The following is a 24,458-nucleotide window of genomic DNA, read 5'->3' as shown; positions in this document are numbered from 1 at the left end:
TCAAGTTGCTGGCCTTGAACTCTGTGCAAAACTGCTAGTAGTTCCTTACCCTGTGGTCTCTCGCCCCCATGCCCTTGCTCATGCTGTTCCTTCTTCTAGGCTGCCCCTCCGGATGCATTCTCAGCCGGCTTGACTGTCATCTGCTCTTCTCTCACCTCCTGACTGACTCCTTCCTCCTGCCACCCAGTGGAGCTAAGAGCCCATACTACTAGGTTAATTTTCCCCACGCTACTTGTGTAATTTCTATTTTAGCATTTACATATTGATAAAGATGATGGGGATGCCGTTAGCTAACTTTGATGGAGCTCTTCTTACATACCAAACTCTAAGTTAGCCTTTTACAAACATCCTCTCTTCTAATCCTCACCAAAACCCTCTGAGGGAGGCTTGATTCTTATTCCTAGTTTCCAGAAGAGAACGCTGAAGCAGAGAGGTGAAGTGACCTGCCTCAGTAGGAAGGGGTGGACTCAAGTCTGCTGTTCATTTCTTTGCTTTTTTAACAGCAGCTTTATTGAGATATGATTCACATGCCACTCATTTCACTCACCCATTTCAAGTGTCCAGTTCAATGGATTTTAGTACAGTCACAGGGCTGTGTGTAGCCACCATCACAATCAGTTTTAGAATGTTTTCATCACCCCGAGAAGAAACTCAGACTCGTTAATGAGTCATTTTTTGCTGCTACTCTTAGCAGCTGGCATGGTGCCCAGCACGTGGTATCTGTTCAACCAGCACTTTTTGAAGAATGGATGGCTCTTCTATGTAAGAGGATGGTGGAGAGTGCAGAGAGAGCCTGTTTGTGCAATGCCCTTTGCATTTCAACATCAATCTAGGGATTTGCCTGATTCTTCAGTTTATTTGGTTTATGCTGTTCCTCTCTAGTAAGAACCACTGCTTATTATCTTTTATGTGCCAAACCAGACACTGAGTGATTTGCCTATGTTATCTCATTAACACCCATAACAACACTTGGGAATAGGTATTATTGTATCCATAATAGAGATGAGAAAGCCAAGGCTTGGGATTTTATCAATCTGCCTAAAGTCATACAACTTGCAATCACCACCATCTTAACATTAAGTAATCTACTACCACTTGTAATTGAACCATGCCTGGGGACTATGTTCTTTATGTCCATCACCCATTTTTGTCATTTAGTCATTCATTCAACTGTTATTTATTGAGAATCCACTACATGCCATGCACTATGACAAGTGTTAGAGTTTCAGTGGTGGGCAAACAGATTAATCATGGTCTCCCGGGGCTCACAGTCCAGTGGTAGAAAAGGCATTGTAAAAAATGAACATACAGGGCTTCCCTGGTGGCGCAGTGGTTGGGAGTCTGCCTGCCGATGCATGGGACACGGGTTCGTGCCCCGGTCCGGGAAGATCCCACATGCCGCGGAGTGGCTGGGCCCGTGAGCCATGGCACTGAGCCTGCGCGTCCGGAGCCTGTGCTCCGCAACAGGAGAGGCCACAACAGTGAGAGGCCCGTGTACCTCAAAAAAAAAATAAATAAATACAAATAACAATTGTATTTGGTGGGAGGAAGGAGAAAGGTCCTCAGTGGCTGTTGGGGGCAGAACTGATATTAGAACTTAATCGTGTTGGAATCCAGTCCAACAGTCTTAATGGGATATTTGTCTTGCCAATGTCTCTCTGGGCAGTGCTTGTCCCTGTAGGAGGTCTGCAGTAAACAGGTCCCCGCCACTTACCCTGGGAGGCCTAAATGCACGGGCATACACACACACACACACACACACACACACACAGCCCATACCCCCAGCTGCAGGGAGAGCTAGGAGAGAACCAATGCAGTAGGCTTTGCAAAGGCTCTCTGTCCTCAGCTGGGGATGTGAGTTTCAAGAGCACTTTCTATACACTGTGGTGCACTTTACTTTTATCATGTAAATGATCCTGGAGATCTTGCCATAAAAATACAGAGAGATTGTCCCATTCTTTTTTTCCAGATGCAAATTACTCCACAGTGTGTGAATAAACCAAGGTTCAACAGTCCCCCAAATCTCAAAAGGAGATTTGCAGTTGTTTTCAATTTGGGGCTATTAATGTCATAATGAATAACCTTGTGCCTACCTTGTTGTGTAGTGTGGAGGTGAATCTTCAGCGGAAATCCCTAGAAGTAGGATTAGCTGGGTCAAAGGGTAAATGCATCTGTAATTTTGAAGGATATTGCTAAATTCCCCACCATAGGGGTCCAATCTTTTTGCACTCCCATCAGCAGTGTATGAGAGCACCTGAATCTTCACAGCCTAGGTGTACATAATATATTTTTTAAAGTACTCATTTTATATAAAAACCTACACTCCCAAATTCTCTTAAAAACTGCAAGATCTGGCAGCACTGGGCCTGTCTTCCTACGTGGTCATAACAAACCAGGGCTGCGTGGTCACTGAGGCCAAGTTGACACTACAGTCCTTGTGGGTCTTAGAAGTTTCAACTCCTGATTTGGTCCACCCCTGTCATGATGATGAGCTCCACACATTCCTAGAGAAAACTGGGGACTAGAACCCAGCTCTCCAACCTCCCAGTCTATTACACCATGTGGCCCCCCAAAGTAAGTAAAAGAGGGGTGAGTAGCAAGGGAGGGTAAGCATATAAAAGCACTGACAATTCAGCCTTAAAATTGGAATTTTTTTTTAGCATTTACTTAGCTTAGTAAATATATCATGCCACTCTGTAGTTCATTAAACTGTGACTAATCCACGCAGAGCAGAGTGACAAATCGGTTTCTATTTCTTCTGAGCAATGAAAATGAGGGCTGATGTCACAGCAGAAGGATTCAGGTTATATACTATTCATTCCCTCATTCATCAAACGCAAACTGTGTGCCATCCCTTGATCCAAGCACTGAGGGTTCAAAGATGAACAAACATTTAAATACAGGGATCTGAACAGACAACTATGCAAAAAGTTGATATAAATTGTTAAGTGTTTTATTGGAGCAATGTACAGGCTGCCATGAGAGCCCAGAGGAGGGAACCTCTCATTTTTCTCAGGGGCCCATGGGAGAGGTCACCGGGAGGTGAGGTTTGGGTGGATCTTGAAGGCTGTGTATGAGTTTGCTAAGAAAAAGAAGGAACATTGGAAAGATTTTCTTGAAGTTAAACAATGTTCAAGGACAAGATTCCTCCTCAGAAAGTAGCAGAAAACCAGTTCAAAAAAGATGTGGGTACAGCAGAAACTAACACAACATTGTAAAGCAATTATACTCCAATAAAGATATTTTTTTTAAATGTGGGCAATAAACAAATAAAGAGAAAAAGAAGGAAAGAGCATATATCTGGAAAAGACAAAATCTCCAGTTTGAAGAGATACATGCACCCCAATGTTCATAGCAGCACTATTTACAATAGCCAAGACATGGAAGCAACCTAAATGTCCATCAACAGATGAATGGATAAAGAAGATGTGGTATATATATATATTTATTGGAATATTACTCATCTGTAAAAGAGAACGAAATAATGTCACTTGCAGCAACATGGATGGGCCTAGAGATTATCATACTAAGTGAAGTAAATTAGAGAAAGACAAATATCATATCTCTTTTATGTGGAATCTAAAAATATAATATAAATGAATGTGTTTACAAAACGGAAATAGACTCACAGACTTAGAAAACAAACTTATGGTTTCAAAAGGGGAAAGGAGAGGGGAGGGAGGGTTAACTTAAAAGTTTAGGATTAACATATACACACTACTATATATAAAATAGATAAATGGTAAGGACCTACTGCATAGCACAGGGAATTATACTCAGTATCTTGTAATAACTTATAATGGAAAAGAATCTGAAGAATATATATATGTAAAACTGAATCACTTTGCTATACACCTGAAACTGACACAATGTTGTAATCAACTATACTTCAATAAAAATAAATAAATTTTTTTAAAAAAGAAAAAGAAGGAAAGAAATTTATGCCTTATTTAGCTGAAAAGTCAAGGGTAGTTTGCCTTCAGGCACAGCAAGATCCAGGTGTTTAAAGATGTCATCAAGCCCCAGAAACTTTCTCAAGTCTGCTTCATCTTTATATGCTCTTTGCCCTCAGGCAGCTTACTCTCCCCAGGTGACAGGGTGCCTGCTGGTAGCTCCAGGTTTACATTATCTTGACAGCTAGGAATGCCAGGGGAAGCTGACTTCTTTTTTCAAATAGCTTCACTAAAAATCCCAGGACTGAGTTTCATTGGCTCACCCCTGCCCCAAAGGAAAACCAGAGGAAGGATAGACAGATGCAGGCTGGGCAAGACCCCCAGATCGCGAAGCAGTGGAGGATGGGGAGGGCATCTGTCTCATGCGGGGTGGAGGAGCCTCCAGATGAGTTGGATATACTTCGCTGTCTCAGAGACCGGAAAACAAGCACTCAAGCTTTCTAGACTACAAAGATTGAGGAAGGAGGAGCAGGAATTAGAATGCAAGTCTCTTAGGACAAACGACTTCTTCATTTTATTGAGGAGGGAATTAAGGCTCAGAAAAGGGAAGTGACTTGTCCACAGTCACACAGCGAGATGATAGCAGAGTACAGGAGGAGCCCTGGCACCCTGAGTCCCAGGACCCTTATGTGGTGAGCAGTCACACATCTGACTTTGCATAAAGGGCCTGGAGAGGGATGTACACATTTCTAGGAACCCCTGGGATCACTCACCTTGTGGCAGATGCCACAGCCTGCTAGCACAGGTGGTACTGTCTACCCCAGATATATGCCTAATATTTGGCCCTGGGCCTCATAATATCATTGCAACAGGCTCCTGGGCCCCAGGGCACCAAATGGCTCAAGGATGTTGTTATAGGCTGAATTGCATGCTTCCCAAATTCATATGTTGAAGCCCTGACCCCCCAGAACTTCAGAGTCTATATTTGGAGACAGGGCCTTTCAAGAGGCAATTAAGTTAAAATGAGGCCCTTAGGGTAGGTCCAAATCCAGTGTGATTGGTGTCCTTCTGAGAAGAGAAAAAGTGGACATACAGAGAGACACCGGGGATGGGTGCACAGAGGAATGGCCATGTGAGGACACAGCGAGAATGCGGTCATCTGCAAGCCAAGGAGAGAGGCCTCAGCAGAAACCAAACCTACCAACACCTTGATCTTGGACTTCTAGCCTCCAGAAGAAGATAACTTTCTGTGTTTAAACTACCCACTCTGTGGTACTTTGTTATGTCAGCCCCAACAAACGAATACAGACACCAAGTGCTACAGAGAGCAGTTAAGAGTAGGGACAATTGAGACAAACAGAAACTAAGGGAACAAGAAGGGGTGGGGATGAGGGCAACTGAGGGTGAAAATGGGACAGGGAAGGGGAGGAGTTTGAATGTTGTGGGAACAGAGATACTCAAGCCAGAAAATTCAGTCAACGTCCAGTTTTCTATAGTAATCACCCAGTTTGTATGAATGTTTAAAAATTTTATTTTCAACAATGAGGTGTGTGCATATGGTCATAAAATTAAACAGTTCAGAGAACTTATAATAAACAGCAGTTGCCTTCTCCCCCCGACACCACCCCCCCCCACCCATGTCCTATTCCCCAGAGACCAACCTTTATTAAACTGTTCCTGCTTTTAGCCTTGGCTAACATTTATTGAGTGTGTGCCGTGTGTGTGTCAAGCCCTGTGCTAATCCTGTTATGTACATTGTTTCCCTAAGTGCTCATCATAACCCCATGAGGTAGGTACCATCATTATGCCCATTTTACAGATGGGAAAACTAAGGTGTAGAGAAGTTAAGTGATCTGTCCAAGGTCACACAGTTGGTGAGCAACAGAAATGGAATTTCATCTTGGGATGTTAGACTCCAGACACCTGAGGGTTCCTAATCTTCGTCCTCTGGTTGTTCCTGTCAAACCTTTATTACCTGTGCTCCTTGATTTATCAACTCTAGACAGTAACTATTGACTTCTTAATGTGATTAATGAGGATTTGGCTCACTTACCCCTTCTGCCTTCTGCTTACAAATCTTCGATAGACATGTTGCAATATTTAGTTCTCTTGTGGGTACCTTTGGGGCTTTAAATAATACTCATTAACCTTAATCCTTCAATCCCAATCTCTACAAACATTTGTTGATGGGCTGTGTGGGGTCACCTGTGAGTTGGGTGATGGAAAGGCCATTCCAAATTTTGTTTGGATCCATTCCCATCCGCTGTAGCACCCAGCAGGTACTTGATAAATATCTGTGCAATACAATAAATGCAGGGAAACTTAGTACCGAAGGTGGGAGATGACCAGGCAATCTCAGCCAGGGGAAGGGTATGATAATTGCAGCCTGCAATGTCAGCCTGACTTCTTTGGAGACACAGTCTCCCACTGAGGAGGGAACAAGGAGCTATAAAATGGAAATTGAAGGAGAATCGCTACAGAGCAGCTGTCAGGAAGCACTTCCCCCATGGGAGACAGCGATGACCTCGCTGCAAGGTTGTCTGGGCTCACACACTTGGGCCTCTCCTGCCAGCTTGCGGGAGGCCACCAAGGCACTCACACAGGCCTTTGGCCATCTGCCCCTTGTGGGAAACATGGGGTTTTCTGCTAGCACCAGTTCCACAGTGGGCTTTCCGAAAGGGGTGTCAGGGGTTACAGCCTGGGGAGGCTTCTCCCATAGACTGGAGAATCTGGGCCCACATACCTGTGAAGAGCCCAACAGGTGATGCTAAAGGCCACCTGCCGTAGGGCCTTTGATGCTGTCCTTCTGCCTGTAGCACCCCTCCCTGTTAGCCTAGCTAATTCTTACTCATCTTTTGCACCTCAGGACAGGGGACACGGTCTAAAGGAAGCCTTCCAGATCCCCCCAGCTGGGTCACATCCCCTATTACATATCCTTTAAGTATTTTCACTCCATAGCACTTAGCACAGTTGTAATTTTACATTTACTAGAGTCATTACTTGTATAAAGTCATCCTCACCCACTAGACTGGGACCATCTCTGCTCACTGCTGTATCCCCAACACCTTGCACAGCACCCAGGACACAGTAGGTACTCAGTAAGCATTTCTTGAATGAATGAAAGAGTCAATGAATGAGTCTTAAACTCCTTAAGTCAAATGGTTCATTTATGGGAGGTTTAGCTTCCTCAAAATCCAGCATCTTGGGCTTCCCTGGTGGCGCAGTGGTTTAGAGTCCGCCTGCCAATGCAGGGGACATGGGTTCGTGCCCCGGTCCGGGAAGATCCCACATACCGCAGAGCGGCTGGGCCCATGAGCCGTAGCTGCTAAGCCTGCGCGTCCGGAGCCTGTGCTCCGCAACGGGAGAGGCCACAACAGTGAGAGGCCCGCATACCGCAAAAAAAAAAAAAAAAAAAAAAAAATCCAGCATCTTTCTTGCTCCTAGAAAAAAGAGGATGAAGTTTTCAGACACTAACCACCCCTGTTCAGTCTCATGATTTGCCTTCTGAAAATGCAGCGACTCTCCGATGACTCCCATTGACTCCTGGGGGACATCCTCCCAACCCCCCGAATACACACACATTCCTTTCTCTCCGTTGCTCCTGCCCTCTTCTGGTCTCTTCACTTTCACCTCCTACTTCAGTGATTCTCAGCCCTGGCTGCGGCTGACTGACCAGGGAACGGTATTAGACATTCAGATGCTTGAGTTTCTGATTCAGGGACAGTAGTCTCCTCACTGGTCTCTCAGGGCTCCAGGTTTGGGGTTCTCAATCCATTCACCATGAAGCAATCTGCCAGAGAGATCTTTCTAGAATGAAAGCCTAATTATGCTATGCTTCTGCTTAAAACTCCCTCCTGCTTCCCACTGCCTTCAGGACAAACTCCAAAGTTTCAGAGAGCCTCCCAAGTCCCTGTTCCCCAGGCTTACCTCCTTGTTGGCCTAAGGGCCTAAACAGGCTGGGCCATATTTTTTCCTTCCTCTAAGTCTTGGCACAACTGCTGCCCTGTCCAGTGCTAAAGAAAAATTTATTCTGACACTTGTTAAACTGATAAGAAAGACTATTCAGGACTATTGCAGTAGGGGTATTGGAACAGGGGAGAGAGCTAGGGCTCAACTCACGATACAACAGGCAGCTGGGAATTTATAAACAATGAGCAGAGCAAAGGGGTCAATGTATGGAAAATTATTAAGAGGAGGCGTCAAGGGTAGGGGGATTCTCACTAAAGTCAGGCCAAGGGCTTAGACATCAAGGGTGAGGGATGAGGAATTTGATCAGATCTCAAGGGTGACTTGGCAGGAGTCTTTGCTAAGACTGGGCTGGGTGGATCAAAGACAGGATGGGGGCCAAGGTCACGGCCTAGTCGAGAAGAGGACTAAGAGGGGCCTGACGAAAGTTTGGTCAAGGAGAGAACCTTTGTCACCAGCAACATTTCACTGCTCTCTGTTCCGTGCCTGACAATGCCTGCTTCTCCAAGTTTCCGCAGAGCTGCCTCTCAAAAGTCTTATCTGACACTCCTCCACGGGACAGCACTCTCCACCTGTCTGGTGTTAGCATTTATTACATCCTAGCGTACTGATCTGTTTACTAGCCTGCTCCTGAGTTTGACTGTGAGCAACTTGAGGGCACAGATGGTATCCTGAATCTCCAGTGCCTAACAGTGTTGGGCCCTCAGTAAATATTTGCTGAATGAATACAGCTTGATGAACACAACTGTCACGGATCACTGCTCTGCTCTGAAACAATCAATGGCTCTGCTTGGCCTGCATCAGTGGTTCTTAGCCTTCAGTGAGCATCAGAATCATCAGAAGGGCTTGTTAAGCACAGAGTGCTGGGTCCCCCTCCAGAGCTTCTGATTCAGTAGGTCAGACTGGGGCCCGAGAACTGGCATGTCTAACGACAGGTGAAGCTGCTGCTGCTACTCAAGAGGGTGCTTTGGTAATCACTGACCTATAGGATTGGAGCTGATATCATCCCCAAGTGAGATACATCACACTCTTTTTAAAATCCAAAGATAAGAAGATCGAACAAGCAAATTTCAGGTGAGGCGTGAAGCAGATATGATCTCATGATCTAGTGACCTCCTTCCCTGACTAAAGTATAAGGTTCTCTTTTTCCCTCTCCCTCTCCCTCTCTCTCATTTGCAAGCTGGAGTGATAGCTCAAGATTTCATTTCCTTGTCCAGTGCTTCATTTGCTGTGGGAGGGGCTGCCTTCCAGCCCCTCTGCCAGGCCCAGTGCCAGGCTGAGAGAGGGGACTGCAGCCCCCAGGATGCTGACTGGCATACTAATGCAGTGTACCTCTCCTATCTCAGCCCCCATGATCGGCTCTTGCTGCAAATGGATTCAGGGGGCAGAGATAGCCGGATAGGGGTCGTGACCCAAGCAGGCTGCCCAGAATGACTCTACTCAGCTCCAGGGGGACCAGGGTGCTACTGCTTGCAGGGCACGTAGACAGAGCTGGGATGTGCAGCCTGTGGTCCTCACACGTGTGTGTGAGGCTTTCGGAGTGTGGGGCAGAGTCAAGTGTGGAAGAGAAAGGGGGCCGTGCCAGGAGCCAGGGCTGGGGGCCAGCTCTCCGCACATTGCCAAGTGCCAGGGAGGAGCTCCTTCAAAGGCTAAATTTGAATTTGGCCTTCCAGGTCACAATGAAAGAATATTTGTCAAGACAGGAAGATAGAACATGTTTGTTTGTTTGTTTGTTTGTTTTTTACAGTTTGTTACCTTAATTTCTAATGTCTAACTATTCAGACATGTGCTATGTGGGCCTCCATTTATACCCTTGCTCAGGCCCTGCAAATGTTTGGGGTGGGCCTGACTGCGGGAGTGACAGGGTAAGGTGAGCAGCCTGTGGAAGCAGGACTGTTCCCTAAGGGTCTGTGCTGTTCCCCAGGGCCAGAATCATCACCTGGAAGCCCCAGGTACCTCTGCCTTCCTTGGGACTGTCCCGTACCCCTCAAAAGCACCTGGAGAGATTTCACCCTGGAGGTGTGGGTGAAAACAGGTTCCGCACTTAAATGACAACAACTTTGTCTGCTCATTGAGATTAAGGAAGGGGCCTGGACCTGGGAGGTTTAGATCTGGCATTCCCATCAAGTTGGCAGATTGTGGGCAGGGGTGCAGAGTCAGACAAACCTCAACGCTGCCACTTCCCAGATATATTTCCTTGGGCAAGTCACCGCTCTAAACATGTTTCCTTACTTGTTAAATGGAGGTAGCTGTAGTGCGTACACACAGAGGGATTATGTCAAAGCCTTTAGTGTGGGTGAGTACTTAGTATTAGCTGTTATTTGGGATTTCCTGGGTTAGTCCATCCCTATTTGATGTGGCTTCCTCCCCAGTCAACCCCAGCATTGGCAGAGTTTGACGAGTTGAAAACGTTTGTCCTCTGGGTTCCTGGCTTTCCCTTTGGACATTCTTTGTGTGTGGGCACCGCCCTGAATTCATTTCAGGGGCCCACAATGCTCATCTTACAGATCAGGCATTCTTATCAATGCAGATCCTTAGGTTCCTGCCTCAGAGATTCTGATTCACCAGGTCAGGGCTGGGTCCAGGAATCTGCATTTTAATGAGCTCCCCATATGATTCTTAGAAAAGAGGCATCTCTTGGAGAAACACTGTGATTGGGAAAGTAGACTGAAAGGCCAAACCAAGAGCAGCCTCTGGGAGACAGGTTTCTGTTCAATTTGAAGCACTTTTCTAAGAGTCAAAGCTGCCCACGAATGGAATCAGATGCCCTAAGAAGTGAGCCCCCGTCAAAGAAGGTGTGCAAGAAAATGCCAGATAACTACCTGACAGAGTTAGACAAGGACTCAAACCTTAGCACAGGAATTGGAGTTTATGGCCATGAAAACCTCTGAGATTCCATCTTCTTTTTCCATCTTCTTTTTCATGTCAGGAAGTGCTCTGTTAGTCCTTCATACCGTGTCACCATGCTCCCTTTCCCAGGGCGATCTGGGTTCGAGTCTCATGCTTGAGAATGGAAGGAATGCGTTTGTGTCCTGGACAGGAAGCTGGAGAGGAAGTTCATCCCAGGCTGCCCCACTCAACTGTGCCGACAGAGGGACCGCTCATCTCGACTTCTGGGCAGGAAGGCCCTGTCTCCGGCCTCTTGTACCCTCTGACCCCCCGCCTCTCCCCCTTCTCCATCCCCACACGTGGTTTAGAAAAGGAGCTGGACGCCAGGGAGGCTGTGGAGGCAGTCTGAGACTGTGCTCAGGAGAGGCCTTGGAGCCGCCGAGCTGCAGTGACTGTGCCTAACGCCGCGTGTAATCACCGCCATGTGTCTCTGTCAAGAAATCATGTGCGCTTCAGTGCGGCCCCTGGAAACTCCCCCATCAGGACCCTCTGAGCCGAAGACAAATGGACAAGTTAGGAGAGTGATGAATTCAGCTGTCCTTCTGTTGTCAGACGCCCCTTGCTGCAAAGCAGCTCAGCCGGGGACAAAGGCAGAGGGCACTCCCGGCAGTCAAGTTCTGGGGGACTGGGGTGTGTGGTCACCCCCAAGTACATTCTCTCAAAGAGGGGCCTAGCCAGTCATTTGTTTGAGCAGATGGGTTGACGTGCCATTTCTTAAGGAGCTGAGAGAGTAGTCAGGGGAGTGGGAGAGCAGGAGGTTCTTTCATCTGCTCATCTGGCCACCAATGGGCAATGAGAGGCCCACACCCCACCTGTGTCTGGCCCTAGATTTGCTCCCCAGATGTCTAAACCTGGCTAGTTCTCTTCTCACCAGTGTTCTAGAAGCCAGCAGAAAGTATTCCCCCAACGTGAGCTCCACAGGTGTCCTTGGAGACATAATACCTCTGAGCAAAAGGTGAGCATTTCCTCCTGGGACAGGGCCGCTCTCCCCATTCAAGGGCACTGAATCTGTCTCTTCAGGCCCCTGACACCTTTGAAAAACTGTTGTAGGAATGATGGCCACATATTGGGAACCTACTATGTGCCGGTCACAGTGCAGCAAAGAGTGCCACATGCATAACCTCAACTGTTCCTAAATATAAAACTATTAGCTCCATGTTGCAGACGACAAAAGTAAGGCACAGGATAGTTACGTGACTTGCCCAGGTCTGTGTGACTTTAAAATCCACAATCATTTGGGTTGGCAGGGAGAATGACAGTGAATAAGCATGTGGACTCCGAATCAGACCCGCTGTGGACGAATCAAGGCTCTGGCTCCTACTAGTTATCAGGAGGGTCAGTTTAACCTCTCTAAACCTTAATTTTTCTCTCTGTAAAATGGGAATAGTAATAATAATACCTACTTATTTGTATTTGTGATGGGCAGAATAATGGTCCCCCAAAGGTGTCCATATCCTAATCCCTAGAACCTGTGAATATGTTACCTTATGTGACAAAAGGGATTTTTGCAGATGTGATAAAGTTAAGGACCTGGACATGGGGGGACTATCTTGGATTATCTAGGTGGGCTCCATATAATTTCAAGGGTCCTTCCAGGAGGAAGGCAGGAATGTTAGAATCAGAGAGGGGGAGAGAGAGATTTGAAGATGCTGTGTTGCTGGCTTTGAAGATGGTGGAAGGGGCCATGCAGGAAGTCTTTAGAAGCTGGAAAAGGCAAGGAAACAGATTCTCTTCTAGAGCCTCCAGAAGGAACACAGCTCTGCTGACACCTCGATTCTAGCCCAGTGTCACCCATTTCAGATTTCTGATATCCAGGACTGTGCTGTGTGTTTTAAACTACTAAGTTTGTGGTAGTTCGTTACTGCAGCAATGGGAAATTAATAAAGTATTACTATGAGTTTAAAAAATTAGTAAAACGAGGCTTCCCTGGTGGCACAACGGTTAAGAATCTGCCTGCCAATGCAGGGGACACGGGTTCAAGTCCTGGTCCAGGAAGATCCCACATGCCGTGGAGCAACTAAGCCTGTGCGCCACAACTACTGAGCCTGCACTCTACAGTGCGTGTGCCACAACTACTGAGCCCGCGTGCCACAACTACTGAAGCCTGTGTGCCTAGAGCTTGTGCTCTGCAACAAGGGAAGCCACCACAATGAGAAGCCTGCGCACTGCAAAGAAGAGTAGCCCCTGCTCGCCACAACTAGAGAAAGCCTGCCCGTAGTAACAAAGACCCAATGCAGCCAAAAATAAATAAATACATAAATTAAAAAAAAAGTTAAGGGCTAGTAATAACCAATTAGAAAATGTAAAAGAAAAAACATTCTATTCATAATAGCAAATCTATATGAAATTGGGATTAAAAAAAAATTAGTAAAATGACAGACACATGGGGTTGGTTTTATAAAAGTTCCCTGTAAATGCCACCTCCTGATTTTACTGTAAGCTTCTTAGTATCTTACACATCATTGTATTCCAAACATAATTTGTTATAATGCTTGGCACATAATAGGTGCTTTTAATATTTGGTGGACGAATGGTCATTGAATTCACTAAAAAGCGGGGTTGGGGGCAATTCCTGGAAATGCTGGTAAAAACTATAGAGTTCTGCATATGGAGTATGAGAGATAACTATGACGGTGATTGAAGTGGTCCCAAGTTTCACTCTGGTTAAGGTATTGATGGCTCTGGTTAAGATCCTGATGGCTCTCTGCACAGAGTGACACATTAAATAATTAGCAGTCTTAAATAAAAAGAAAAAAAAATAATTAGCAGTCTTTCCAAGGATTTTACTAGGTATACCCTGATACAGAGAAGAGAGCAGCTCCAGACTCATGTTCTACAGGAAGTCCTCACTCTAGCGCATTGTGATAGCTGTTCGTTGGAACTCTTGGTTACATGTGGTAGGAATCCAAGTCGAATGTACCCAAGAAATAAACAAACAAATTCAGTAACCAAAAATTTAAAAACCAAACATGACCTGAATTTATTGGCTAACATAACTGAAAAACTCTAGAAGTAGGTCTAACTTCAGGTACTGTTGGATTCAGGCATTTGAATGATGTCATCAGGATTTGTTCTCACTACCTCTTAGCTTTGCTTTGCTTTGTGTTGACTTCATTTTCAGGCAGGCTCTGCCCCTGTGTAGACCCCAGAAAATCGAGACTTGCATGTTACCAGCTTAGCAACCTCCAGAAAAAGAGCCTCTCTTTCTCAGCAGTTGTAGCAAAAGTCTTGGGATGGATTTGGATTGCTCCAACTTGAATCAGATGCCCATTCCTGAACCAATTACTGTAGCCAGGGAGCCAGAACATTCTGTGGTTAGACCTAGGTCACGTGCTGACCATGGAGATGAGACAATCTCACTAGAGCCACATGGACTGAGAGTAAGAGAGGAGTGGTCCCCAAAGGAGATGGAGGACATGTTAGCAGAGAATGGGAGTTGATGCTGGGCAGGTACAAACTACAGAACTTTCTTTCCCAAGATCATGTAGAGAATAGGAGGTAGAAAGAGTATTAAAACCCAGCCTCTTGAATCTCAAAGAAATCTGGTTCTTAAGTCAATAGGCTAGAGTGTGAGGGCTGGATTTGCAGATAAAACTCTCAAGCTTCATGGGATTTCCCGGAAAAATAATGGGTATGGGAGTGGAGAGCTGCAAAAACAGACACTTCCTGTTCTGATGAGAAAGTCAGACTCTCAGAATTGGAAGGCCACCAAGTCTAACCTTTCCCTTCTCTTTACAACATCCTCTTCAGGTGGCTGGACAGCCTCTGCCTGGGTGCCACCAGGGACAGGAAACACACTCCTTTTTTGAGGCAGTCATTTTTTGATACTCCTGACCATTAAAAATAAATATCCCTATTTTGAATCCAAGCTGTCTTCTGTCTCCTTGTCCTGGGAGTCACAGAGAACAAGTCAAACTCCTCTGGTATGGCCCAGAATAAAAAAGCATAGAGACTGAAGGTCAGAAGAACATGGTTCTGATGCAGGTCCTCTACTAGGAAAGCAAGGAAAACGTGATCAAATGCAAAAGCACAAATGTGAAAATACTTTGCATGTCACAGATCGTCGTCATCATCATCTGTAGGCACTAAAGGTATTATCTGAATTTATTCTTATAATAAGTATTTGACATAAATACTATTATTATTTCCATTATACAGATGAGAAAACTGATGCCACCAGAGCTTAAGTCACATGTCCCAGGTCACACGGCTAATTTAAGTGGCAGAGTTGGGATGTGGATTCCAGTTCTGACTCTGCCACTTTAATTACTGTGGTTCCCACATGTTCCTCCTTATGCAACACATAACCTACAAGAAAGGTGCGACAGTGGGCATTGCTTTAATTGATGCAGCCTAAAGACTCTTGAGTTGCTGGGTACATTTAGTTCTTCACTCTTTCATAAGGTTGCTGAGCAGTTCTTGGCTTCCCTGTCCTCTTTGTGGGATAGAGAGAGCTGCTGAATGTGCGAGCAGCCAAGAGCAGCCCCCCAGCCAAAGGCCCCCTCGTAGCCAAATGTCTCGTGGAAGATGTTTTCCCAAACAAATCCTTCCCTCATCCCTGGTCCAGAGATTAACCCACAGGCAGCACTCCAGATAGAGAGAAAAATGAAGGAGAAGGAAATGCATATTACAGAGCATAAAAAGGACCAAGATCTGTTTACTCAGATTGGGAAACATATTCCAGGAACAATGTGTCTGCTCCAATGTAATTATCCTGAAAGGAGTCGGCATTTTACTCAGCTCCAAAACTCATAAAGAGGCTTCAGAGAGACGGATGCTCTGGGGGCTGTGTTATCAAAAGAGACTTAAGAGGTAAGGTTTCTAGATCAAACTCAGCTCTTAACTGTATTAGCAAAAAAATAAAAAATAAATTAAAAGGGAGTTTTATGAAACAGGAGGATATATTTTGGATATGCAGATTGAAAAGAAAGGGTAGAAACTGACCCAGATACCTGGCAGAATATCTCTGCACTGCTAGCTGGTATTCGTGAGAGTGGAAAGAAATGAAGTTATTGGAATTATAAACCCCTAGCTTGGAAGAAACATGGAGCTTCCATCTGTTCTATCTTTTTCACATTTGATTCAACTTATTTTTTCAATAAATAATGATTAAGGCACTGTGTTAAGCTCTGGAGATGCAATAGAGAAGATAACACAGTCCTTCCTTCAAGGAGCTTACCATCCCCAAGTGCATCCCAGGGTCAGAGGCTCAAGCCCCTACCAGCCCAACTTAGCGGAAAGTGCCCATTCCCTACCATCACCCAACCCCATACTCCTCTTTATTTTTCTGAGAAGTGCCATGGGGCTTAGTAGTTTAGTAACAGAGTCAACCTTCACATTTCAGCCTATCTGACCTTAGAACTGATTAGCTTGGGATTTAGGAGGCTGGATTCCAGTCCTTTTTCTGCCTCCTACTCTCTATGTGATCTTGGGAAAGAAAATTCTATTCCCACATGGAAGGAAACAGCCTTGGGGAAGACTTTCTTCCTCTTGATTCCCAGTCCCCACGTTATGTTTAAATCTTGATCCTTCCATCCACAAGCTGTGTGCCCGTGAGCAAGTTGTTTAACCCCACTGTTCTGTCATCATATGTAAAATAGGACTATGTTTTTGTTAAGATAAATGTATGTGAAATGTTTACAATAGTGGCAGTTATACAATAAACATTTGACAGACATGAACTATTATTAGAACATTGCGGACAATTTTTCAAAGTATGGACCACCATTTATTATAAATTATTTATATGTTTAAGTGGCTCTTAGATTTATATCTGTCTCTCCCATTAGACTGTAAACTCTATATGGGCCGTGTTACCTACTGTTATATTCTCAGTGTCCACCTCGGTGACTGGCATATAATAGGAGCTCAATAAATATTTGTTTAATGGGTTAATCAGTGAATGCATTTCTTCCCCAGTCCATCTCAGATTGCAGAGGAAAGAAGAATCTGATGGACTGCCAGAGCATCTGCCCCCCGAGGTTTTCTCAAACAAGTTCCAACAGCTGTTTGTGCTAGAAGTCACCACAAAAAGCATTCTTAAAAGTGAGAGGGAAAGAACAGCAGTAACGGAGAGATCTATGGCCCAGCTGGGCTCCTGGATCTATGGCTGCAGCTAGGCTCAGGGGATAGAAAGGGGAAGGGTGGGAAGGTAGAGGCAGGGGCTGAGGAAGGGAAGCAGAGGCATAATTTTGAATCAGAGACAGAGAAAGATACTCAGAGAGGCAGAAACAGTCATCCAGAAAAGCCCTCCATTGTTGACAGAGTCAAAGACAGAGTAGGAGAAGGAAAGGAGGGAAGACAAGTGTTTGAACTGGCAGGTAAGTCCCCAGATCCCTGAGGGTTTTTGAGAGATAGAGAGTAATGCAGGCTTCAGCCTTGGCTGGTTGATTTACCACCAGTGAGAGTTGGACCACACTGGAGCTGAGAACATGAGGCGGCTGTGTGGCCACAAACTTCTCGAAACCATGCCTGGGACTTCCTGGGAGAACAGAATGGTGAGCAGGTTAAAGGATGGAGGAGCTACCTGCTCTAATGGGACGTGAACAGTTCTCGGGGGCAGGGAAATCACGGTGTGAAGGACTTAGAATGCCTCTTTAATTACCCTCACGTCTAATTGGGAGCCACACAGGAGGTTCTGACTCAAAAGACTGATCCTCCCTCCCTCCCTCCTTTCCTTCCTCCCTCCCTTCCTTCCTTCCTTCCTTCTTTCCTTTCTGATTTACTGAGCCTCCAGAAGGTACTAGGCCATCAGGGGTGCAAAGATTAAATAAGACACAATTCTTAACTTTTAAAGAGCTCTCAGTGTTATAGCATAAAGAGAAGAAAAGCTGGGAGCAGAATAAAAGTTACAGTGAAAGACCATTTATATACTCAATTTTTAATTTTTTTATTTGTTCATGATACATGTTGTTTAACACATACTTACAGCTGAAAATGTAAAACAGATTTGGCAGAGACAATCCAAATTTCTGACTGAGGCTGCTGAGGCATGAGGTGGAGAGGAAATGAAATCATCTTTAGACGAGGAATATGTTGCTTATTTTATTTTTAAGAAATTTGACAAATGTTTTTTTTTTTTTGACAAATATTTTTTGAATTGTCATTTTTAGATGGTGGATACTTGGTTATTTGGTATATGCTGTTCTTTTATATTTCTCAGTTAGAAAAAAAAGCTCAAGAAATTGAATACTTGATTGTAATTCTGTGATACAAGCCACTTTTCTATTTTTCTCCTTCCACATTAATCCCAGAAGAGGGAAGCAGTAGGGATGATCAGAGGTAAAACGGAATCATTCTCCTTCATACCCCCAGTCCATCTATCCTCCAGTCCATATTTTCAGGAACAAATTCTCCAGGATTGAATCAAATAAGTTACTCCATGCTAAGTAAGATAAAATAATACTTGTTCCATGAAATATTTGCACCTTTTCTAGAGACCTCCAGAAGTTAGGAACTAGGACACCCTAGTTTGCAGGCAAGCGATACAATGAAAAGAACACAGAATTTGGAGCCCAACAGAGCTGGAACAGGGGGCCCTAGGTAGCTGTCTGACCTTGGGAAAATTACTACGTCTCTCTGAACTTTAGTCCCCTCATGTGTAAAATGGGTACAATAATACTTCCTAAGGTTGTTGTGAGGTTTAAATGACCACGTGGAAGTTAAGTGTCCAGTAAACCCAGTATGTTTATCTAGAAACCATTAGATTCTTAGCACATGTTAGTCCCTTCTTTCTGAGGGGTAGAATTTCCTCAGAGTGACATCTGAAATATGGCTCCAAGAGCCAACTTAGTAAATGGCCATAGTTGCCAGGACTTCCTCTGTCTTAAAAAAATCTTCCCTCATGGAGAAAACAGAATCATAAGTGGCAGAGATGGTGTAGACACTGGGCCTAAACAAGTCATGGGCTTAGGAGAAGGCAGGAGTTCGAGGATCATGGAACAACAGATCTGAAAGTGACATCGCTGGTCCTCAGGCACTAGTTCCAAAACCCCTCTGTGCATCACCTGGGAAGGTTGTAAATCACACAGATTCTTGAGCCTCAAATCAGGATGCTTGAGAATGGGACTCAGGAATCTATTTTTCTGAGAAAATTCCCCCTAAAATGCAAATTAAAACAAGGACATATCTTTTTTTTTTTTTTTTGTGGTACACGGGCCTCTCACTGTTGTGGCCTCTCCCGTTGCGGAGCACAGGCTCGGACGCGCAGGTTCAGTGGCCATGGCTCACGGGCCCAGCCGTTCCGTGTCTTGTGGGATCCTCCCGGACCGGGGCACGAACCCGTGTCCCCTGCATCGGCAGGCAGACTCTCAACCACTGCGCCACCAGGGAAGCCCAGGACACAACTTTTTAATCCATCCTGTGATCCAAGTCATGGGACTCTGCACAAAGAGGAGGGTCCAAGGATGCTTGTTGTAGGATTGTTTCAAATAGTGAAAAGTTGGGAACAAACTAAAGTTCATCAGAGAGGTATGTCTGAATAAACTGTGATAGACCTGTATCTTGCAAATTAACAAGAATGAGATGCATTTCTAAATACTGATTGAGAAAGACCCCCAAGAAGTACTGTGTTCAAAAAAAACAAGGTGCAACATCATCACACAATGTGACTTTTGTGTAAAAAGAGTAACAACAAGGAAGTAGGTGATACTATATACATTCGATGGGTACCATTATGTTTATAAATATATAGAAAAAGATCTGGAGATACATACTAATCTGATACCTAGAAGGACTGGGGTATGGTGGAAAAGGATATTTTAGCTTTATATATTATGTCTTAACTTTTTACCAGGAGAACGTAAGTCTTAATTCAGGCTGCTATAACAAAATAGCATAGAATGGGTGGCTTATAAACAACAAAATTTATTCTCACAGTTCTGGAGGCTCAGAGTGTGAGATCAGGGTGCCAGTATCTTTGAGTTCTGATGAGAACCTCTTCTGGGTTGCATCTGCCCATTTCTTGTTGTATCCCTACATGGCAGAAGGAGCTAGCTACCTGTCTGGCCTCTTCTCACAAAGGCACTAATCCCATTCATGAGGGCTCCACCCTCATGATGACCTAAATACCTCTCAAAGATCTCACCTCTAAATACCACATTGGGATTAGGATTCCAGCATATAAATTGTGGGAGGGAACACAGACATTCAGTTCTTTGCAATACTGATTCATTACTTAAGTAGATAGTTTTGAAAGAGCTATACTGAGGCATAATTATCATATGATAAATTGCTCATAGTTAATTTGATAAGTTTTGGCACATGTACACACGTGTGAAACCATCATTATAATCCAAATCATGAACGTGTTAGTCACACTGAAAAGTTTCCTCATGTGACAAAGTTCTGTCCAATGACATAAAGAGACATACAGGAAGAAAAGACCTCTTCTTTGTTGAGTGTTGTTTCTACCAATGATGCCTGGAATAGTGTCAGCCAACGTGTGACCCAGAGAAAGCATAGTTTGTTTTGGAACAAAACCAAAATGCATGCGGATGGCAGATGGGAAAAGTGGGAAGAACCTGGGTTCTTAATTAACTTGCCCTGGAACTACCCTACTTTGGAACTTCTGGTTATAAAGCAGAATAAAGTGTTCTTTATTGTTTAAGCCTATTTGAGTTGGGTGTTCTGTTACTTAGAGCCAAAAAAGCACCCAAAGAGATGTGTTTGAGAATTAAGGGAGGGTTGGTGTCCTTACCTTAGAAAGGAGAAAATCAGAAATCCAGAGCAAAGGTCATGAGGCAGTCAGAGATGTCTAGCAGAGCAAAGAACTGCTCAAGTTAGGATGTGACATGGGACAGCCAGGAGAGATGGCTAGAACATTTAACCATTCCTCCTGGGTACCCATAACATCACTTGGGAAGATGTGCAGTGGACTTCCTGAAGGCAAGGTAGAAGGGAGCTTGGACTATCGTTATTGGGCATCGAAGAGAAGGGGGACCCCAGACAATTACAGAGCTGGAGGCATCTGGGTTACCCTTGAACACCCTGACTCCCAGTTTCCCCACCTGTTTAAAGCATATAATAGTTTCCTCCACAACTACCTACAGGGTTATTGTGAGAATGAAGGACAATCAGACAAGACAGGAAGGGCTGCAAAAATCAAACACACAACCCAAATATTCATCTCTACCTTTTGCTTTCTACATGTCAGAGCAAATCTATTGAACTAAGTCGTCTGGATATCTCTGAGAAGCTGCTATGTACAGTTTACGAGCCTTGGCTACAAGCAAGCCAGAAATTTTTCAAAAAGACAGATCCTTCCTTAGACCCACTGGCAACATGTCAGTGAACTTTCTTTCTGAGTTTGGGCATGTGGAGAAGAATGTAATCAGAGAGTATCTGGACATGTTTGCAGTGTGCATCTGTGTGTGTGTGTGTGTGTGTGTGTTTGCATGTACAGGGATAGCAGAGTGCAGCCGAAGCACAGTCAGAGTCAGGCAGACTTGAGTGACAGTCCAAACTCTATTATTTCCCAGCTCCCTGACCTTGAAGACATTCTTCAACCTCTCTGAGCCTCAAGTTCTTCACAAGTAAAATGGGGCTGCTATGACTTGCAAAGAGTTGATGAACTTGAAAGCTGAACTTTAAAGTGCTCTGCAGGCACATTAAAAGGATCATACACCATGATCAAGTGGAGTTTATCCCAGGAATGCAAGGATTCTTCAATATATGCAAATCAGTCAATGTGATACACCATATTAACAAATTGAAGGAGAAAAACCATATGATCACCTCAATAGATGCAGCAAAAGGTTTTTTTGTGTGTGTGTGTGGTACGCGGGTCTCTCACTGTTGTGGCCTCTCCCGTTGCGGAGCACAGGCTCTGGACGCGCAGGCTCAGCGGCCATGGCTCACGGGCCCAGCCGCTCCGCGGCATGTGGGATCTTCCCGGACCGGGGCACGAACCTGTGTCCCCTGCATTGGCAGGCGGACTCTCAACCACTGCGCCACCAGGGAAGCCCGCAGCAAAAGCTCTTGACAAAATTCAACACCCACTTATGATAAAAACTCTCCAGAAAATGGGCATAGAGGGAACGTACCTCAACATAATAGAGGCCATATATGACAAACCCACAGCCAATGTCGCTCTCAATGGTGAAAGACTGAAACCGTTTCCACTAAGATCAGGAACAAGACAAGGTTGCCCACTGTCACCACTATTATTCAACATAGTTTTGGAAGATTTAGCCACAGCAATCAGAGATGAAAAAGAAATAAAAGGAATCCAAATCGGAAAAGAAGAAGTAAAGCTGTCCCTGTTTGCAGATACATGATACTATACACAGATAATCCTAAAGATGCTACCAGAAAACTACTAGAGCTAATCAATGAATTTGGTAAAGTTGCAGGATACAAAATTAATGCACAGAAATCTCTTGCATTCCTATACACTAACGGTGAAAAATCTGAAAGAGAAATTAAGGAAACACTCTCATTTACCATTGCAAAAAAAAAGAATAAAATACCTAGGAAGGGCTTCCCTGGTGGCGCAGTGGTTGAGAGTCCGCCTGCCGATGCAGGGGACGCGGGTTCGTGCCCCTCTCTGGGAGGATCCCGCATGCCGCGGAGCGGCTGGGCCCGTGAGCCGTGGCCGCTGAGCCTGCGCGTCCGGAGCCTGTGCTCCGCAACGGGAGAGGCCACAACAGTGAGAGGCCCGCGTATCACAAAAAAAAAAAAAAAAAAAAAAAAAAAAAAAAAAAAAAATAAAATACCTAGGAATAAATCTACCTAAGGAGACAAAAGACCTGTATGCAGAAAACTGTAAGACACTGATGAAAGAAATTAAAGATGATACAAACAGATGGAGAGATATACCATGTTCTTGGAGAAAAGTCAGTCTCTTCAATAAGTGGTGCTGGGAAAACTGGACAGCTAAATGTAAAAGAAAGAAATTAGAACACTCCCTGACACCACATATAAAAATAAATTCAAAATGGATTAAAGACCTAAATGTAAGGCCAGACACTATAAAACTCTTAGAGGAAAACATAGGCAGAACATTCTGTGACATAAATCACAGCAAGATCCTTTTTGACCCACCTCCTAGAGAAATGGAAATAAAACCAAAAATAAACAAATGGGACCTAATGAAACTTAAAAGCTTTTGAATAGCAAAGAAAACCATAAACAAGACCAAAAGACAACCCTCAGAATGGGAGAAAATATTTGCAAATGAAGCAAGTGACAAAGGATTAATCTCCAAAACATACAAGCAGCTCATGCAGCTCAATATCAAAAAGACAAACAACCCAATCCAAAAATGGGCAGAAGACCTAAATAGACATTTCTCCAAAGAAGACATACAGATGGCCAACAAACACCTGAAAGGATGCTCAACATCACTAATCATTAGAGAAATGCAAATCAAAACTACAATGAGGTATCACCTCACACCGGTCAGAATGGCCATCATCAAAAAATCTACAAACATCAAATGCTGGAGAGGGTGTGGAGAAAAGGGAACCCTCTTGCACTGCTGGTGGGAACGTAAATTGATACAGCCACTATGGAGAACAGTATGGAGGTTCCTTAAAAAACTACAAATAGGACTACCATACGACCCAGCAATCCCACTACTGGGCATATACCCTGAGAAAACCATAATTCAAAAAGAGACATGTACCACTATGGAGATGCTGCACAGAGACCCTCTGCACCCCTGCGAACATGGCTTTGTGAGTGGCGCGGAGCGTGTGGGCCGCAGTCTGCAGCCTGCATGCCATCTCTGCGCCCAACGTGCCCTGCCCGCCACGGCCCTGGGGACTGAGGGCGCGTGCCATCAGGGCACAGCACACCGGACTGGCTCTGCTGTCGGGTCATAAATTCACAGACAAACATGAATGGTTAACAACAGAAAACGGTGTTGGAACAGTGGGAATCAGCAATTTTGCACAGGAAGCTTTGGGAGATGTTGTTTACTGTAGTCTGCCTGAAGTTGGGACAAAATTGAACAAACAAGAGGAATTTGGTGCTTTGGAAAGTGTGAAAGCTGATAGTGAAATCTATTCTCCTCTATCAGGAGAAGTAACTGAAATTAGTAAGCTCTAGCAGAAAATCCAGGACTTGTCAACAAATCTTGTTATGAAGATGGTTGGCTGATCAAGATGACACTCAGTAACCCTTCAGACCTAGATGAACTAATGAGTGAAGAAGCATATGAGAAATACATAAAATCTATTGAGGAGTGAAAATGGAACCCCTAACTAGTTTAAAGCAACTTAAAAAAAAAAAAGAGTCATGTACCACAATGTTCATTGCAGCACTATTTACAATAGCCAGGACACGGAAGCAATCTAAGTGTCCACTGACAGATGAATGGATAAAGAAGATATGGCACATATATACAATGGAATATTACTCAGCCATAAAAAGAAACGAAATGGACTTATTTGTAATGAGGTGGATGGACCTAGAGTCTGTCATACAGAGTGAAGTAAGTCAGAAAGAGAAAAACAAATACCGTATGGTAACATATATATATGGAATCTAAAAAAAAATGGTTCTGAAGAACCTAGGGGCAGGACAGGAATAAAGACGCAGATGTAGAGAATGGACTTAAGGACACGGGGAGGGGGAAGGGTAAGCTGGGACGAAGTGAGAGAGTGGCATGGACATGTGTACACTACCAAATGTAAAATAGATAGCTAGTGGGAAGCAGCCATATTGCACAGGGAGATCAGCTCATGCTTTGTGACCACCTAGAGGGGT

General features: G+C 44.5%; 1 pseudogene across 1 annotated transcript; it reads left to right on the top strand.

The window, feature by feature from the left end:
* The first annotated feature begins 21,029 nt into the window (after nt 1-21,029).
* LOC308616380 (glycine cleavage system H protein, mitochondrial-like) lies at nt 21,030-24,193 on the top strand (annotated as a pseudogene). Its single transcript has 2 exons — nt 21,030-21,114; nt 23,431-24,193. The product of its transcript is annotated as a glycine cleavage system H protein, mitochondrial-like (transcript).
* Nucleotides 24,194-24,458: the final 265 nt, after the last annotated feature.

The sequence above is a fragment of the Mesoplodon bidens genome (genome assembly GCF_964165515.1).
Source record: "Mesoplodon bidens genome assembly, chromosome: 4".
Lineage (NCBI taxonomy): Eukaryota > Metazoa > Chordata > Mammalia > Artiodactyla > Ziphiidae > Mesoplodon > Mesoplodon bidens.
The sequence above is the reverse complement of the archived record's forward strand: the minus strand, read 5'-3'. Positions and strand labels throughout refer to the sequence as shown.